Source organism: Myotis brandtii, unplaced genomic scaffold, assembly GCF_000412655.1.
Source record: "Myotis brandtii unplaced genomic scaffold, ASM41265v1 scaffold365, whole genome shotgun sequence".
NCBI lineage: Eukaryota > Metazoa > Chordata > Mammalia > Chiroptera > Vespertilionidae > Myotis > Myotis brandtii.
The window spans coordinates 1,379,290-1,400,186 of NW_005364031.1; positions in this window are offsets into that span (position 1 = coordinate 1,379,290).

The window sequence follows — 20,897 nt, forward strand, 5'->3', positions numbered from 1 at the left end:
GGCGCCCCAACTCCCCAATTGGCCCTGCTCTGAGCCTGACCAGGGGCTGCACTTAGGGATTGGGCCTGCCCTCTGCCACCCGGGAGCAGGCCTAAGCCAGCAGGTCGTTATCTCCCGAGGGGTCCCAGACTGCGAGAGGGCACAGGCCGGGCTGAGGGACCCCCCTTCCCCCCGAGTGCACAAATTTTTGTGCACTGGGCCTCTAGTTGAAATATAATCCATTTGAGGCTTATGGGGGAAAAGTTTTTAAGTTTGAAATGTTCCACTCCAAATAGATAAGGCTGAATTAAAATTAACTAATTCTTAGAATCCTTAAGGCTAAGAGAAAAGAAGCCTTTACAGAGTCTAGAAACACCCACCTCATGAGCATTTTTATTGCTTGGTCTAAGGAAGCTGAGGCAGAGATAGGCTCCCTGAGGACCTGAGACTCAGAATTTACAAATCGAATTCTTACATGATTTTCCCCATTTACTAAGCAATGGAAGAAATGCAACTAAAGAATACAAAGAGGCAAAAAACTTTGAGACTAAAGACCAAGGGTACTTGGAGATAATTTTACATAGTCAGAATAATTGACTCAGGGGTAGCACACATTTTTTTAAAAATGAATTCAGCCTGTATTTGGGTGATAGAAAGGAGATAAATACATCTTTGCACAAATGAATAGAAATCCTCACAGTTTCTCAAAGCACATCTGTTTTAACTTCATTGTATAGCTATTACAGAGTAGTTTAGAATAAATGTGACCTAAACATTTGTCTATCTTAGATTTACAAGTACAATTTGAACTCAACTGCACCAAATAAGTAAAGAAAGCTATGAAAATAAATACATAATAGTCTAGCATTGTACTTAAAAGGGTGAAACTGATTATGTTGTGATTTATGCAGTTCATTAAAGTTCTGGGCTATTTCTTCTGGCAAATGTAGATTGCTTGATTCCAAAATTTCTATAAAGGTGATTTAGTCACCAAAGGCTTTGTACTAGGGTACCACATGGCTTTCACTTATATTCTCTACGCTCTGTTCTCTGTCTTCTGCAAAAGGCTTTGTCACCCTTCAGAACTATTGTTTTCTACTGGGAATTTTTATTTTTAAAAAGATGTAGGGGATGGAAGAAAATTCTTAAATCTTGATAGGATTTTTTATTTTGTTTTATTTTTATAAAAAATTATTTTCCACTGTTCGAGGTATCAGCAGGTTTGGTTTCTTCTCTTTGGTTGCCTCTCTTTCTGGCTTCCAGATGGCAACCTTCTCTCTGTGTCTTCATATGGTTCTCTCTCTGTGTGTTCATGTTCTCTCTCTCTCTCTCTCTCTCTCTCTCTCTCTCTCTCTCCTAATCTTGTCTTATAAGGATACCAGCTATGTTAGGGTCCACTCATACAACGTCGTTTTACCTCAAATACCTCTTTAAACTCCCTGTCTCCAAATATAGTCACATTCTGAGGTGGTAGGGGCTATAATGTTGTGGGTGGGTTGACACAATTCAGCCTGCATCACAATTCTGTTTAACTTTTTGAGAAAACTGCCAAACTGTTTTCCAAAATAGCTGTACCAGTTTATATTCCCACCAGCAAGGCATTAGTGTTTCAATTTCTTCACATCCTCAACAACATTGTTATTGTCTGACTTTTGATTGTAACCATCCTGGTGGTATGAGAAGTGGTATCTCATTGTGGTTTTGAAATGCATTTTCTGGATGAATAATGATGTTGAGCATCTTTTCATGTACTTCTTATTGGCCATTTGCTTATCTACTTTGGAGAAATGTCTGTTCAAATCCTTTGCCCATTTAAAAATTGGGTTATTTGTCCTTTTATTGTTTTGTTCTAAGTGTGAGAGTCAAATATACTTATCAAATATATGATTTGCAAATTGTTGTTGTTTCTCTAAGCTGGTTGGGTAAAAGAAATAAAAAAAAAAAAACACCTTCCCAAACAAATGTACTATTTGATATTTATGGGAAAAATAGGAATGAGTCCCTGTCTAACTCATGAATAGTCATCATGGTGAGGAGTTGGATTCCTTCTACTTCACTGCAAGAAGAGAACTTTCTTCACCTTGTTTCTATGGTGGTGGAAGAGAGGGCTTTACTAGGGTGGGCAAGCTGTGCTCAGGTGTCATACCGACGCCACTCACTCCTTCAATGGCCATGATTCCGAGTCACTGGTGTTCAATGCCAGGGCTCAATACAATTGTAAATAAATAAATCATTTAGGTGTAGTAAAATGTAGAGCAATGGATTACATGAAAAATGAATGTTATGGAAGTGTGCAGGGCTCACCAGAAGACACCGAGAAAAAGAAGAGGCATGGGGAGGAGTAGGCTGGGTGAAGGAGGCAGGTGGTAAGAAACAAAAGCACGTGGAGGCAGAAAGCAAGTAGGGAGAGTGGCACGTGATATGGTGGTGTGGGAAGCAGGGGCAGGCCATGCTGGAACTTACAGGCTCCATTCAGAGTATTGGTCACTAGCCTAAGAATAACGAGAAACTTTAGAAGCACTTTAAACAGAGGAGTGCCATTATCAGATTTGCCTCTATAATAATATTCTGATTATAATGTATCAGTCAAAAGTTCTGAATTTCACTGCTATTTTAAAGTTTTTAGGAAAAGTCTCATTATGACTTTTATATAACAGTACAAATTCATTCAAGTTGGGAACTAATTTTATTACCTAATCTAGAGAAGGCCATTAGACTTTTATATGGGGATAGAAGTTCATATTATAGTAACTAAAATTATAAAAAGATAGTCAATTTATAAAGATATAATTTATAAAATGCTTGAAGTAAGAATTTTTTAAAGCAACCTTTGCAATGATTTAATATTCATCCTGGAAAGTTTAAATATAGTTTTGATAGGATAATAATGTACTTATTTGACCAACTCCCAATTTCCAGCATTATAATTTTTCTCGTATGCTTTGTTTAATCTTAAAAATCCAATAAGCAATTTAAAAATAGAGATATAAAGACTCATTACACTATATGGACCTGCTGGAAAGTCAATAAGCAATCGACTTCCTGAGTCCTCTGAGATATGATATTTTTAAATGCAGTAATTTGAAAGGGAAAGTTTTATTGGAAGTAGATCAGTTTAATTATGGTTTGTGTGGATATTGTGGAGAATAGATATTCCATTATCATGGTCATCTCTTCACATCAGTCTCTATGATAAGAATTTTGTCACTAATAATTAATAATTCTAGAATTATCAAAGTGAGGATATATTTTTTTCTCTCTCTTTACATATATGTGTATATGTGTATACACATTTATATATGTACTAGAGGCCCGATGCATGAAATTCGTGCAAGTGTAGGCCCTCACAGCCCCAGCTGCCTTGGCCCTCGCAGCCCTGACTTTATCTGGAAGGTCGTCTGGACGGTCGTTCCGCTGTTCGGCCATTCAGTCGATTTGCATATTATGCTTTTATTATTATAGATGATTGTGTATACATATGCACATATCCTATATAATAAAAGGCTAATATGCAAATCTACCGAACAGTCGAACAACTGGTCGCTATGATGTGCACTGACCACCAGAGGGCAGATGCTCAATGCAGGAGCTGCCCCTGGTGGTCAGTGCGTTTCCACAGGGGGAGCACTGCTCAGCGGAGGTGGCAGGAGCCTCTCCTGCCTCCATGGCAGAGCTAAGGATGTCCGACTGCCCGCTTAGTTGGAAATCCCCCAAAGGCTCCCGGACTGTGAGAGGGCACAGGCCAGGCTGAGGGAACCCCCCACCCCCGAGTGTACAAATCTCATAAATCTCATGCACCAGGCCTCTAATATATATGTATATATATGCGCGCACGCATACACACACACTCAGCTGTGCAAGAAAGGTCATATTATTTTCCTAAAAACTGAGAAAATGTTACCCTGAGTACCCACCGAATGTGATGGGGAATTCAGTCCCATTTGTTGGTGGGTCTCCCTTCCTGAGCAGCTTGATAAGAGAAACCAGAATTTTATATGCAGTAATACTTTCATGGAGAGCCCTTTGGTTTTGGTCAACCTTCTGTCCTCGTGATTCTTAAAGGTGGTGGTTCTGCCTGTTCCAGGCCAAGCTAGGTTCTGGGAATCTTTGCTGAGCTGGCACCCTGAACCAGCTCCCCTTGGGGTGCCATGAAACAATGACTTTCTGAGGTCCTGATAACTTCCTGGGGTACTTGGAGGGCAAGGACATATATCCCACTACTCTCAGCTTCCTGCCTGATCTTGAAAAAAATCTTTTGAGAAAGCCTTCTATGAGTTTAAGCTTTGAGACCAAATGCCAGGGAGTGGTCAAGGGATGTTTTTAGCCAACTTTTGTGCTCCACACTAGAACACAGGACACACAAAGGCATTTTCTGACCAGGAAAAGGGAAAATAAAGTGAGAATAAAACAAAACGTCTCCAAGATTACTCTAGCATATATGTCCTTTTTAAAATCTAGTTAACTAACTGGGTCCTATGAGTTCACGTATGTTCCAATAGAAATGAATATAATCATAATTAAAATAAAAATGAAGCCCGGCTGGTATTGCTCAGTGGTTGAGCATCAACCTATCAACCAGGAGGTTGTGGTTTGATTCCTGGTCAGGGCACAGGAGGGATAGAGTTGCAGGCTCTATCCCCAGTAGGGGGCGTGCAGGAGGCAGCCAATCAGTGATTCTTTCTCATCATTGGTGTTTCTACCGCTGGCTCCCTCTCCCTTCCTTTCTGAAATTAATAAAAATATATATTTAGGATAAAATAAAATAATTATGAAAACAATAGCCAGGAGAAGAACTGAGCATCTGCATGCTTACTGTATGCCAGGCCACAAGAAAGCTGAGAGATGTGCGAGTGCTGTTGCTCATTTTCTCCTCACAGCCCCATGAGGTGTGCACTGCTGCTGTCCCTATTTTAGAGGTAAGGAAATTGCAGCTTAGAAAGGTTGAGTAACACAGGCCTTAGGTGGTGGGGCTGAAATTGCTCTGGCTCCAGATCCAGACTATTAACCCTCTGCTTAACTTTTGCCTTTTTCATAGGAATCACTCATCATGCTTTGGGAGCTGTGGGTTTTTCACTGAGATACATGGTCCTCCGTCAGCTTCAAAGCAGTGGGCAGAAAACGCTGGTTCTCTTCCTCACACCAGAGCTCTTTTTGTGCAAATTTTCAATGGTTTGCACATCACACAAGGGTATAGTAAAGGTGGTTAGAATCTGAAACTGAATTTAGAATGAAACAACTGATATTAAAGACATGATTACATTGCTGATATTTAAACATGTGTTCTGAGATAGACACCTTTGCCAACATGAAACCACATGCCTTACTCTTGCTTTTATCTCCATTTCTACTTATTTTCCCAGCCTAGGGCAGGTTTTAGCTTTAAGCAGATTTATGTGAGGCATTGGAGGTCAGTTTTACAATGAGATAACTTGGCAGTAAATTTGTTTTTTAGACAAAATGCTATGCATTATTTGGTAGAATGTTTCTCTTAGGCTAATGAATGAAAAAATTCCTGTGTCAAGGAAAGTTCCTTTACTATCTTGCTGCTTTGCCACCTCAGATACTTTTGGAGCTTTCATTATGCTGAATTTAATATACATACATACAAATGCTCATGTATGTATATATATGCATACAAACATACATGTATATAAATGGGTGAATATGTGTGTGTTTTCCTCTGTTGAAACATTTGGAATGTTCCGATACATTCATGATATTATGTTATAGTGTTTCCGTAACATATTATTTAGCAGTTATGATACCTTTATAATAATCTGGTTATTATTTAACAGGAAAGGAGCAAAGGGAAGACTAGATCATATAAGTATGCCGTTTATACAGCTTTGCTCATTTAACACTCTCCAAGTCTGTTCCCTGCTGCTCGATGGGAGAAGGGACTGGACAAAGGCAGTTAAGACCCATGCCCAATAAGGTCTGAGTGACGTGGGAAGATGCTTTCCTGTCAGTCACACCTGAAAGCGAATCAGTGGTCAGAATAGGCGTGGCCACGGCAAGGGTGTGAAATCGGGATATTTAAACTCCTAGACAAAAGAGCATGCTCCCTTGGCCTTTGGTCCTCTTGCCCTCTTGGGGCTCCTTTTGCAGGGGGATGTGCTCTCCTGCCTCCAGGTAGCTCGTGGTCATGTGGGACCCACACAGTGAACTAAGGGACTTGGATTAGAACACCTACTCTCCTCAATGGTGTTGGGATGTAGGACAAAAGGAATTCCAAGCCTCAAAGACAGGGGAGATTCCAACCATTAGAGAACATGTCCTTAAACATTCTTCTATGATAGAATTGGCTTCTATCGCCTTAGGCTTTTGAGGAAATTCCTTTTGCCTCATTAAACTGAGGATGCTTTAATATATGTTATTTCATTTCGACCAAATCCCAAGTCTCTACAGAGGAATCAGCCATGGTTTGGGAAGCAGCTCTGTGGGGAATGGCATAGCTCATTACTTCCCTGGAAATGTGGTTGTTCCCACAGGTGTGTGAATGTGATCTTCTTAGTGTTGGCTAGGCCTGCTTGCTTATTTCCGGGGAAGAGCCCCAATGCCCTTGATCCTTTGGCCCCTTTCAATAAGGCATCCATGGTACTGAAAGTTGTGTGATATTTGCCTACCATAATTTTGAAAGTGATCCCTTTCAGGGCTGTTGAATCATAGCCCTTAAATGTCCTTGACACTTAAATACATTCACATTGCCCTTAAACAGAATCTGTGTTTTGAAAGTTTAAAGTGTTTCTGCTGCCTCTGATAACACTTTTCACAAGGACTTCTCATCAGAAAGTCCATCCGTTTGGCAATCCACAGGAGGAGTTTGCTTGAAAATGATGTTCTCCCTTGTTTCTTTCCTTAATAATTTGTAATACAAGTTCTAACATGAAATTAAAATTCTTTTATAATTTCATTATCTGGGAAGTGATTTTGCAGTCTGCTGAGAATCCAATGTTGGAGTACAGCACAGTGTACAAAATAATTCTTGTTTTAATACATCGCTATGGCTCTCAGAGGAGTCTCTGCTCAGCTTAGTTTATCATTAGCCTCTGTATTGCTCAGGTTTCCAAGTCTTTAATTCAAAATGAAAATTAAACAATATTCATTTTGCCAGGACAGTTCCTAGAGAAACTGGTTTTAAAACCCTATATTTTTTCAATTAGAAAGGCTCTTACTATAACCACGTCTAGTTTTCCTAATTGTTTAGAACTCAAACACTAGATGCCAGAAAGCCTTCAGAGGGTGAATTTGGAGCCCCTGAGCCCCTATTGCAATACACACCATTACTCCTGTTGGACACTAGTTAAAACCTTATGAAACAACTAAACAGATCACAGGAAACCAAAACCAAGCAGTATCAACCCCCAGAGAGTTTTTCAGGAGATCCAAAAAGCATTTTTGGCTTGTATATAAATTTAAAGGTGAGTATTTTTAACTAGGAGTAATGATTGTATTTTGGCTTATTTAGGTTAGGCTATTTTCATATTCAATTATCGTAACGCCTCATGGCCTGGTGGAAAGGCATGAGCTTTGTAGCTTCAAAACATTGGGCTGAATTCAGTTCTGTGCCTAAAGGGAAGCAAGTTGGGGTAGCCACTCGAAGCCTCAGTGTACTCGTTTGTAAATAGGAACCAATCACACTACTTTATAGGGTTGTTAGGAGTGTGAGATGAAAATAGATGAAAGCACCTAGCATACAACTTGGCTTGGAGTCGCCTCCTATTAAACTTTCCTTTCTTTCCTTTCCACCTATCAATTATTTAAAAATGAAACTGAGTAGAAAGGCATAAAAGTCGAGCCTCCTGAATTTTGCTGCTGAAAGTCAGGCTCAGATTCATGGAACAGGCTTTATAAAAATCTCACCAAGCCCTCAGGATTGATATTTCTATAGCATTAACAAAAGAGAAAAATGAGATTTTTTTCTTTCCTCAAGCCTATTTTTTTTATTTCTTTTTGTTCACTCACTTACAGTATATTGAAGTGGAAATCACTTCAAGCCCTTGAACCACCCTCTGAAAACTTTGCTAAATCCTACATTTTTTCGTTTCACTGCAGATATAGCACTGTGTCCCCTGCCTTTGAAGTCTTTGAAGCGTCCACATTGTAGGCTGAACCTGTGGTGAAGCCCAAACTGGTGGTTTCGACTGCGCAAATCCACTTAAAACCGGGACGGGTGGAATTGAAACGGGCTATGAGAAGGGGTGGTGTTCGCTTCCCTTTCTTGACCCCCACCTCTCTCCACTCTTAGTCTCTTCAAACACTGCTGCTCTAGTCGCAGGCATATCAAAGGCTGCTCTACTGTGGCTGCGGTGACACTGAGGCTGGGAGTGACTGCTGTACCGACCACAGCTGCTCACTGCCTTAGGGGAGTGAACTGAAGCGGGAAGTACATCACGAGGTCGTCAATGGCAGCGATGCCCTCAGGTTTCTTTACCTGGGAGAGATTTGAATCAGGGGTAAGGGCTAGTGTGAAACATTAAAAATGTACTATTTATGTTATAAAATATTGTTACTGTAAATTATGTTATAAATAGAAATGATTTATGATTTTATAATTCTACAGCATATCTGTATATCTTTGCACATTAATTACATGGTATTGTTTTTGCAGTTTTAAAAATAAATATAGCCCAGCCGGCGTGGCTCAATGGTTGAGCAGCGATCTAGGAACCAGGAGGTCAGGGTTAGATTCCTGGTCTGGGCATAGGTCCTGGTTTCAGGCTTGATCTCCAGTAGGGGGCGTGCAGGAGGCAGCCGATTGATGATTCTTATCATTGATGTTTTTAACTTCCTCTCCCTTCCTCTTTGAAATCAATAAAAATAAATATAGATAGTATGCTATTCAATTAAAACATTTTGAAGTAGTATGGTAGTGAATGAAGGTAAGTGCTACACTGGGTTGGAATACTCCTTGCCATTAACCTGCTATATGGCCTCAAGTAAATCACTTCACTTTTCTATGCCTCAGTTCCTTCATCTATTAAATGGGATTATAATAGTACCAATCTCTTAGGCTTGTAATGAATGTTGAATATTAATGTGAAGAAAAGTAAATACATGTAAGGCACTTAGACCAACACACGGCACATTGTTAATACTATGTATTTGCTCTTATTATTGTTAATGTTTTTGAGTTTACATACTTCGATAGATTATGTTAAGTGCTATATCATTGCTCATTTTAACTGCTGTATCACATACTATTGTCTACATATGCCATAGTATATTTATCTATTCTCCTGTTGATGGATAATTACTTCCTACAATGAGAAATACAAATGATAAGAAAATAAACATTTTTGCACTCATTGCCTTGACTACAACATGCAACAATATCTCAAGATGAAAATTCGGAAGAATTTCTGGTATATGGGGTATGAACAAACAGATTTACTCAGTATTGCCAAATTGTTCTCCAAACAGTTGGACCGATTCATGCTCTTAATGTCAGTGTGTGAAAATTTCCATTGCTCTATATCCTTGCCAATTTTAATATTTTTAGCAATCTGGTGGGTGTGAAATGGGAGTGAATGGCATCTCATTATTTACATTTTATTACCAATTGGGCTGTGAGCCTTTTTTTTACATGTTTATTGGCCCTTTGTGATTTTTCTTCTTTTCCTATCCTTTGCCTATTTTCTACTATTTTCTTTTTCTTATTGATTTGAGGAATTTTTGAATATTTTAAGATAATAACTCTCTTAAATAGTTATATGGGTTTTATATATTGGTTATATGGGTTTTAAATATCTGTTCCAAGTCTGTGACTTATCTTTTAACTTTGATTATGTTCTCTTTTTGTGAAAAGGTCTTAAATTTTGTAATTAGTTAAATAAAAGTTCTCTCCTTTATGGGTTAGGCTTTTTGCACCTTGTCTAGGAAATTCTACCCTAACCCAAGTTGGTAAAGGCATCTGTCTATATTTTCTTTAAAAATTATGGAAGTGTTGAATTTTATATAGAAATATGTAGTTCAGCTGGTATTTGTTATTGTTTGTTGTGTAAAGTGTATTTCTTTTTTATTCCCATATTGATAACTAATTATCTCAGCAAGATTTTGTGAGCAGTCTATTTCCTTTTTTTTCATAGTAGTTAATGCCAATTCTGTCATATAAAAAATAGCCATATTTTCAAGGATTTTTTCCCCTGGGCTCTCTATTCTGTTTTATTCATCAATGTGTATATCTCTGCATCAGTACCATATTGCAAAGTAGCTTCAAAATACATCTTAATATCTGTGAGAATTAGTTTTCCCACTTTGCTTCTTTTAAATATGATCTTAGCTATTCTTGACATTTTGCACTTTTATGTGTCAAGTTGCATAAAAAATCTGTTGGCATCTTAAATTGAATACATTGATGTGTAATTTGAGGAGAATTGATGATATCTTTATAATGTTATGTCTTCTAATCCATTACTGGGTAATAGTGCTTTATTTATTCAGGTTATAGTTTTTGTCCTTAATTTGTATTTTCCTCATATTTTATAAAGTTTTTCACACAAAGGTCTTGAATCTTATTTCTTAGGTTTCTAATGAAGTAGCTAAAGGTTTTGGTTGCTATTGTAAATGGAAAGGCTTTTTTTCCCTACTTAAAGTTTTTAATTTGTTTATACTGGTATATTGGAATATTCTTTCAAAGCCTTAATCATTTATTTGTAAGTCACCTTGAATTTTTTTATGTAGGCAATTATGTTTTTGTCTCTCTTCTCAATCTGTTTACTTTTTATTTCTTTCCTTATCTTATTGCATCATGTAAGATGTATATAGTACATTTTGAATGGAAGCCAAAATAGAAATCTTTCTTGTCTTTTGTCCAACTTCAATATAGGTGTGTCCAGACTGTTGATTGCTTCAAGTTTTTGATTGATAATTTTAATCAGGTTAAGAAAATTACATTCCACTAGAATAGCATTATAGTTTTTTTCTAACAATCCTGCCTTAAATCATGACTTTTGAATTTTATAAAAAAATTTGCCTCTGTTGAGCCAATTATTTATTTTTTTTACTTTAATTTGTAAATAGCACATGTCATTAAAGATTATATTTATATGAACTATCTTTGCATTCCTATGATAAATATAACATTGCCATGGATGGAGAGAGGGAGAAAAACATGTAAATATTGTAGAGAAGAGCATTCCATAAAGAGGGGCCAGCAAGTGCAAAGGTCAGCAAGGTGTTTGTTATTTGGAAGATGACTGAGTAGCATGGTTTGATGAGGGTGCTACTTCATCTAGAACATCTCTGCCAACCAATTATCCAGGTGTTGTGACAGTCTCAGCCTATCCATAGTGATGCTATTGGCTAAGAATACCTGAGGCACTCACCTGGCCGATATTACTTGTGTTGAGCCCCACAGACATTTATTTCTCTGACTGGAGCCAGAAGAAGACATCACTTGTGGGTCCTGGTGTGTGTGTGTGTGTGTGTGTGTGTGTGTATGTTTGTACTGCACCCCTGTGGCCACACAGTGAAGTTATAGGTAGATAGAGTGGGAGGGAACAGAACCTGAGGCTCTCTCTGCCTTTATTAGTGTCTGAGGGTGGGGTATCTAAGGTTTCATGGGTTCATTCTTTATTGGTGAATTAAAACATAAAAACAAGAATTAGGGAGTGGAAAGAAGCAGATTCATTCAAGTGGTCAGTTATCTAGGTTACCCAGGGCTTTCTAAAAGGGGGACCTCATGGGTAGTGCAGCCTATTCCTTATCTACTTGGTTTGCTAGTAGCTGTATTATTTATCTGGCCGTATATTTATTCAAGATGGGTGTCTTTGAAAGGCATGCCTCTGAAATCAAAAGCTTAATGCCAGGCATTTACACTATCCCATGATAGGAGCTCAGGGCTTCTCAAGGCAGTGTGTTCCTCACACATCTTTCTATATCTTCCACCCTAATTCTGTTAATTCAGATCACATTTAACCCTCTTTTAGCTCTTTTTTTTTTTTTAAAAAGATTTTAAAATTGATTTTTAGAGAGAGTAGAAGGGAGAGGGAGAGAGAGGAACATCTATCACACCCTCCTGGGGATTAAGCCAGCAACCCAGGCATGTGCCCTGACTGGAAATCAAGCCAGCAACCTTTCAGTGCCTGGGACAGTGCCCAACCAACTGAGCCACATGGGCCAGGGCTCTTTCAGCTCTTTAGTTTAGTTATAAGACCAGTCCTCTAGTTTATAAAGATGCATCTCTGTAAACTGACCATCTCTATGCCACATTTAACCCTCTTTCAGCTCTTTTTTTTAAAAAAAAGATTTTAAAATTGATTTTTAGAGAGAGTGGAAGAGAGAGGAACATCTATCACACCCTCCTGGGGATTAAGCCAGCAACCCAGGCATGTGCCCTGACTGGAAATCAAGCCAGCAACCTTTCAGTGCCTGGGACAGTGCCCAACCAACTGAGCCACATGGGCCAGGGCTCTTTCAGCTCTTTAGTTTAGTTATAAGACCAGTCCTCTAGTTTATAAAGATGCATCTCTGTAAACTGACCATCTCTATGGTAAAGGTGAATAATTTGCTTCTGGGACTACTTGGCCAACATTCAACCCTAATCTATATCCAGGTATGAGCAAACAGGAACTATGCCTGAGCCACACTCTTATATCACATGAGTCTGTACTGCTGAGCACTCTTTTATAAGTGATTGTGAAGAATGTTGGGAGAAGATCCAGAGTGTGCTAAGTTCATTCTGATTGTGAGAAGCAAGATAATAAGATATCACTCTCTTTCAAGTGGATTGAATTAATGGAGATGTATTTTTCTTGATTTTGTCCAAGATGTCCTGGCAGTCTAAGGATGGTAATCACACTCCTTGCATACTGAGGACCTAAGGCTGCTTTTTCAGTGGTAATACTGGAAGGCAAAGAAGTTGCAGTGCTGAGTGGGACACATGTAACACATTTGAGGAAAGCTAGAGGGGGAAAACACTAGAGCTCTGTCTCAACTACATGTGGGGCCAAAGGCAGAACAATCTCTATTTGCCGTCTGGGACAGATAAACCCATCCATCAGGCTGCATCTGGTGCACAGACTGAGGCCTTGACACCCAGGCGCTGAAGGATTTATTGGCCTTGTTCGGGGACTCGTAAACTTCCTTCTTGGCGTCTTTTCTCTGGCTCCTTGTCCATGCCGTGCTTTGACTCACTAAGCCTATTGGTTATGCTCATCCATGTTTCAATCCTCTCCTTTGTGAAGGAGACGGTGCTACACTTCTTGTGCTTTGAGTATCTCACAGGGTCAGACAGCTCTTTAACAAAACATCCTCACACTTGCCAGCAGACGACACAATGACAAAGCCAGGGACCGTATTTTCTCTCTTACCGTCTCTCTCCCCATTTTTACATTTTGCAGGAGCACAGAGCTTTATCTTGCTAGCCAGAAAGCAGTTCTTCCTTTTCTCTTAACCTCTTCCTGGAAATAGGTGGCCAACTGCTGGGTTTAGTGATCATGATCATGTGACCCATCTCCTCCATGCTGGCTCTGTGGCCCCGGCTAGCCAATCCCTCAGGATGTTGTCCACTTTAGTCTTTGACATCATTGTGTTTTCTCTGCCCTAAGACTATATTAAGCATATATTCACATGGGCAGGGGAGGTAAATTGTTCTTGTTTCAGAAGAAGTATTTTTTTTGAAAAAGCATTTATCTTGGGATTTCTTGTTACATGTGAAACTCTCCAAATGCATTTCAAATTAATTTTATTTGTGAAAATTCTATTTAGATACTCAGTTGATGTGTGTTGTATGGATTAGTACATGTGCCTATTGGAAGTTACAAAGGACAACTAGACTTAAAACATTTTTGAAATAAATTATCATCTTGAAACTGTTCAAACTGATGCAATTTTAAATGATAAGGTGCCCTGTGCTGCATTGAGCATCCCTTGAAAGGTGTGTGGGGAATGTGCTGTTAGAGGCAGAAGGATGTCTGATTTTAAAGCAATAATGATAGGTATATATTTGAATTCTTACTATTCCAAGTATTTCCCTTGTAATGTTTCTTATAATTCTCACACAAACCTTTGAGGTGTGCACTAATTTTAGCCTACATAGAAGCAGGGTAATGTGTAAAACCATGTTTCTTGGATTCAGACTGGGTTTAAATCTGGAGTCTACTACTTACTCAATGCGTGAACTTGGGTAAGTTATTTAACCTCTCTGTGCCTCACATTTGGCTATCAAAATATTTAAAACTCTCAGAACAGTTTCTGGCATATAACAAGTAACTAATGTTAGCTCTGATGACCTACTCTTACAGATAGATGAGCATTCTTACATATGTATAAAAGGAGTTAATGAGGCACGGGGTAGTTAAGTAACTTACCAGAAGTTACACAATAAATATCAGAACTAGAATATAAACCATGAAAAACTCTACAATAAAAGTCCTACTGGTACTCATACAGGAAGTATACTATTGCTTTTCACAAAAGATGCTGCACAACACATTTTATTGAAATATATTCACTCTGTAAATGTGCAAGTGCCACCCATTATTATTTTCTGAATGTACTAGAAATTGCAAAAATAACTTCTGGTTAAAATTTAACTTTAGGTAGAGTTAGCTTTTGTTGTAGGTGCCAAATAATGTCGGTAACCGGTTTCTGTTTATTCAAATAAAATCAACAGGGACACTCTTGCTCTAAGAACTCATATACTTTTGGACTTTATTGTAGGTCAAGAAAAGTCAGACACCAAATTGTGTCTAGCCATACTCAGCGCATCCTGTGTTTCACTTTAGAAGGGGCTTGGATAAACTGGGAGTTTCAGGCTCAGGTAGCTGGGAGGTCATACGAGTTGTGACTGAAGAAGCTGAAGGATGATTATTTTAGGAAAGAACAAATTTGGTGTGTGCTTCTGTTGGCGTTTCCACAATGCCCTCATTCATGGGGCGGGAAGAAGGCCCCGGACTGGATCAGCACGCAGTGAACCTGTCTCCTGGCAGTGGCAGTGTTCTTTTGTGTGCTGTCTGTTCAGTGTGGTGGCTATGGGCCCAAAGAATCAAAATCAGGAAAAAAAATGAAAGACTTGACTTCAGATGAAACAGAAGAGATCTTGGGATTACCAATAAATGTTTTTGTATAGTCATCATTATTATTGAACACAATAATAATTTTAATTAATTTAATTATAAGTAAGTTTTTATATCACACTACGGTGGATGATTTTCAAATTCTCTTATGAGTAAATAAAGTAACTCAGTTTAGTCAAAGATGGAGAGTCACTTTGGGAACTGCTGAGACTAAGGTTCTAGACTAGCCCCCATTTACGTTTTATTACATAAATGTTCATCCTTCTTTATTCAAATTCTTTTTTTTATTTTTTATTGATTGGCTGCCTCCCACACACGCCCCAACTGAGGATTGAACCTACAACCTGGGTATGTGTCCTGATCAGGCATCAAACTCGCCACCTTTTGGTGTACAGGATGGCGCTCCAAACAACTGAGCACAACAGCCATGGCTCCATTCAAATTCTTAGATTAATTCTGTGGTTTTTAAGGTTCTTAGACAATGGATTTACAGATTTCATCAAATTTGAGAAATTTTCAGCAATTATTTTTTCAAGTATTTTTCTGCCTCCCTCTGTGGCTTCAATTTCACACTTTAAATATATTTTTATTGATTTCAGAGAGGAAGGGAAAGGGAGAGAGAAATAGAAACATCAATGATGAGAGAGAATCATTGATTGACTGCCTCCTGCACACTAGGGATCAAGCCTGCAACCTGGGCATGTGCCTTGACTGGGAATCGAACCGTGACCTTCTGGTTCATAGGTCTACACTCAACTACTGAGCCACGCCAGCCAGGCCAATTTCACACTTTAGAATGCTTGATATTTGTCCCACAGGTCCCTGATGCTGTGTTCATTTTTTAAAAGTCTTTTTAAAAAATTTTTTATAGCTTCATTTTGGAAGAGTTTTCATTAATGTGCTTTCAAGTTCATTAATCTTTGCACTGCAATATCTAATCTGCATCTAACAATTTCTGGTATAATTTTTTATGACAGATATTTTCATCTTTAGAAATATTATTTGTGCTTTTTTATATATTCTATTTATTTATTTATCACATTCATGTCTTCCTGTTTCTTCACTAATATTTGGGGTATATTTATAACAGTTTTGACATTTATGTCAGCTAGTTTTATCACATGTGATTTCTGTGCCTATTTCTAATTGATTTTTTTTCTGGTTATGGGTCATATTTTCCTGCTTCTTTGCATGTATGGAAATATGTAAAGATGATTACTATTCAATATATGTCATAAATTGATTGGATGACATACATTGTGAATTTTACATGGTTGTTGAATTTTATTACATTTGAAAAAATAATGATGGTGTTCTGGTGAGCAGATAAATTACTTGGACTCAGATTATTTTGAGGCTTCCTTTTAACTCTTATAGGGAAACTCTTGAGCAAACTTTGGTGTAGTGCTAATTTAGCCCCATTGCTAAGATAATACTTTCTAAGTGTTCTACCCAATGCCCTTCTCTTATCACTCTGGTAGGTGAGAACAGAAACTATTCCTAACCCTGTGCAAGTTCCACATATGTTTCAGTTATATTTTTCTGGTGCATCCTTCCCTTAAGTAGGTTTTCTCATACATGTGCAGGGCCGTATTCAACCAAAGTCTTGAAGTAACTATTCTGCAAGATTTGCAGAGCTCTCTCTCTGTCTAGAGTCCTCTTCTGCTACTTTCCCCTGCACATTCTAGCTGCCTTGGCCTTTCAAACTGTAATCTCTGTTTCCTCAATGCAGTGGGACAACTGAACTCTGTATTCCTCCTCTCTGCACTGTAGCCTGGCCACTCTCTAGGCAGCAAGCTAGGACCATGGCAGGGCACACCTTACTGTTTCCCTTCTCTCAGGGCTCACAGTCTTGCACTCCTATAGACGGCTGGGTGAAACCATTGTTTCACACATTTTGTCCTGTTTTCTAGTTGCTAATGTGGCAGGATAAATGTGGTTCCTGTTACTCCATCTTTGCTGGAATCAGAAATCTTTGATGGATGTCATTTGACATTCCTTTTTCTCAGTTCTTCATCGTCATTTTAATTGCCAAAAAGGACAGGTAAAAAAAAGGTCAGTATTTAGTGAGAAGTTAGTATATGTTAACAGAAAAGGTAGAGGGAAGTGTGATAAAAAGATGATTTTAAACAACAGCTTGAAAGGGCTACCCCTATGCATATCTGTTCTTGGAATTATCTCTGTAACTCTTTATACTTCTATGTCCCATTGCTCACCAGCTGTGCATCTTAAAGATCTCCAGGTAATAGTCATCAACCTTGCAAGAGATAGGGACTGCCACATCCCTCGGGACATCTTTAAGGAATATTTAAATCTCAGAAATAGCCACTTGTGCCAGCCTCTCAGCATTCAGCTAACAAGAATTTTCTGTTCTACTCCAAACACTTCATTTTCTGCCTCTCTTCACAGGTAAGAGAAGTTACACATTAGAGAGCTGGCTAATGATTCAGTCCCACATCACTGAACTACCTCAAAGGAATCTTAAAATGCTGCAAAATCATGATTACTTATCCAAAGAGTATATGGGGTTTTACAAATACATTTTTAATGCCTGGATGAATCTGTTGATGCAATCATTACTTTAACTCCTTTCTTGTGTCTGTAAGAAATCCACTGGCATGTTATGTATTACATATATGGCAATCCCATATGGCAATTTAAAAAAATAATATAATAGCTTTTAGAATAGACCACTGGGATGGGGGGAGCAAATAAGCATAGGACAGTAATTTTCATTTACATTTTACTATTCAATACTTTTCTTGTGAAGTAAATCATATACAGAGAGAAATGTATAAACCATAGGTGAAGAGTTTAATAAATAATAGAAAGCGAACATGCATGTTTTCATGGCCAAGGCCAAGAAATATAACATTGCCAAGACCAAAACTATCCTCTATATATTTTATCACTATATGTATGTATACATAAATGTACGTATGCATGCATAAAAGCAAATGTAGTTCACTTTTATATTTTTAACTTTATTAAATTAAATAATCAAATCTGAACTCCGTCTTCCTTCTTTAATCAATATTTATGAGATCCATCCTTGTTGTAGGTGGCCATAGTTTATTCATTTTTACTCTTTTAGAATAGTGCCAAATACTGCATTCCAGTATGCCATGATTATTTATTCACCCTACTGCTATATATATATATATGTTTTCAGTTTGGGGTTCCTAAGAACAGTGCCACTGTAGAAATTTTTGAACGTGAGCCAGAGTTTCTCCAGGGTAACTACCTAAGAATCTGTGGGTATACAGTTTTAGTTCATGGGGGCTGTTTTAATTTGTTTCCCAGGCTAGCAGTGAGGTCAAATCCTTTTTATACATCATTAGCTATTTGGATCTTCTTTTTAAAAGAATGCCTTTTTAAGTTTTTGGCCTATTTCAAAGGTGTGTGTGTGTGTGTGTGTGTGTGTGTGTGAGTGATTGTGTGGGTATATTTAGAATACGAGTCCTCCTTTGCATGTGTTTCCCTTGACTCTCTGTACTGCTTATATACTCTCTTTGTGATGTCTTCTGACAAACTAAAGTTCTTAGTTTAATGCAGTAAATTTGCCAGTCTTGTCCTTTTTGGTAGTGCTTTTTGTGACTTGCTAAGGTAATTTTTCTTTACTCTGAAGTTATGCAAATATTCCCCTTTATTATCACATAAAAGCTTAATAGTTTTTTCATTTAATGTTTAGTTCTTTAATCCACCTGGAATTGATTTGTATGTATGGTCTGACTTCATGGTTTAATTGAATGATTTTCCCATATGGACACCAAATTGTTCCAATGCCATTTATTTACTAGTAAAAGTCTGTTCTATCCACAGTACTCACCACTAAATACATGTCTTATAAAGCAAGTGTCCATACATGTGTAGTCTATTGATCAGCTTTTTATCTTATTTCATTTGCTTGTTTGTCTCTATTCACACCAATGTTACACTGTCATAATTCATTTTCTCTATTTACACCAATGTTACATTGTCTTTATATAATGAAATTTGACATCTTCCAATTTTTTCTTTTTTTTAGTCAGTTGTCTTGGCTCTTCTTGGCAGAAAAAAACCCGTTTGGGGATATAAATTTTAATAGTTATTTCTCTTTTTCTGTAAAAAAGTTTAAAAATGGCTGGGATTAATTGGGATTACATTGAATCAAAATATCAGTTTGAGAACAATGATCATATTTATAAAATTGATTTTTTTCAAACATTAAAGATGATTTATTTTCTAATACATTTAGTTCCTTAATATTGCCCAATAAAGTATCCATTTTGTTCTCAAAGATTCTCATTTCTGTGTTTGAGTGATTCATAGTCACTTTATTTTTAAAAATAAAGTAAATATTTAAAAATTTTATTATATCAAATGCTTTTTCTGCATCTATTGAGCTCCCCCCCTTTATCTGTTAATGTGGTGAATTACTTTGGTTGGTTTTCAAACATTTTATTTTGTGCTCTTCATTTACCATACTTGTTGAATGTTTTGTTTTGTCTTCTTGCCTTCTTATGAACTGATTTTTTAATCTTTTCATGTCTTCCCATAGTATTTCAAAAATTATGCACTGTTTCTTTTCTTTTAGTGATTACTCTGGAAATTATTATATGCTTTCTTATATTTCTAATATATAAATTTAATTATAGATAAAACAAATCAACTTAGACTACTTTAATTACATTTTCTCCCTCCCAACTTATAATAACTATTGTGTACTTTCATTCTCTCTTTTATTCACCGAAGATATTTTTTTAAAAATAGTTTTCTAAATATTTCAACTTCTTTTGTTATTCATTCCTTCTTATTTCTCAGAACCCACATCTGAGCTTGATTTCCTTGTATCTGAAGTATACCCATTGGAGTATTCTTATTTGAAATATACTGGTAGTTTGCTCTCTCAGTATTTTGTTAATCTGGAAATGTCTTTATTTTGCTTTCATTATTAAAGGATTATTAATAGGTATCAAATTCTGGGTGGACAGAAGACACATATCAATCCATCCTCTTATGACTTTTATTGTTCCTACAGAAGAAGTTAATAGTTAAGTCATCACATATTGGAAAATGAATTTTTTCCCTCCCGATGCTTTTAAGACTTTGTTTTCTGCTTTAACTTCTGTAGTTTCACTGTGATGGTACAGAATACCACTTTTATTTTTCCTTCTTGGTATTTTTTGGATTCTTGGACCTATAGTGTGGCTTCTTTTGTTAGTTTGAAATATTCTGAGCCATTATCTATTCAAATATTTTTTCTTATATACTCTCTCCTTGCTTTCAAGGACTTCTGAGTTAGTGTTTGGGGTTGAGGGAAAGGATGCAGGGGAAAATGCATCTTGATTGGAAGTATTATGCCATTATTAGCTAGTGGTATAAGCTAATACTTATTGGGCCCTATCTGTCTTACATACTCCACAAAAATGTTTTACATTTGTTTATTAGTTACCTAGTCTGCATAACTGGAGCAATTAAAAACAAAAAGTATGTATTATCGCACCCCGTGTCTGAGAGTTAGGCATCCAGGAGTGCCTTAGCTGGGTAGTTATGGCTCAGGATCTCTCACTAGGTTACAGCCAAGCTGTTGAACCAGGCAGCATCATCTTGACTGGCTGAAGGAACTGCTTTCAAGTTCATGCAGTTGTTGCTAGCAGGATGCTTCAGTCCTTTGCTGGCTGTTGAGATATGAGTTTCAGCTTATGTCTAGGCTATACTTGTCTCCCATTCAGGATTCTGCAGACAAAATTAGAGTACTTACTTTGCATTAGTTGCCCTGGGAATAAGGCCAAATTTAGCAAACTTTAAAATTTATAAAATTGGCAACTCCTTTAGTTGTTTGGTTTTTAATATTTATCTTTATTAATTTTATCTTTATTTTATTGTTTAAGGTATTACAAATAGTAGTACATATGT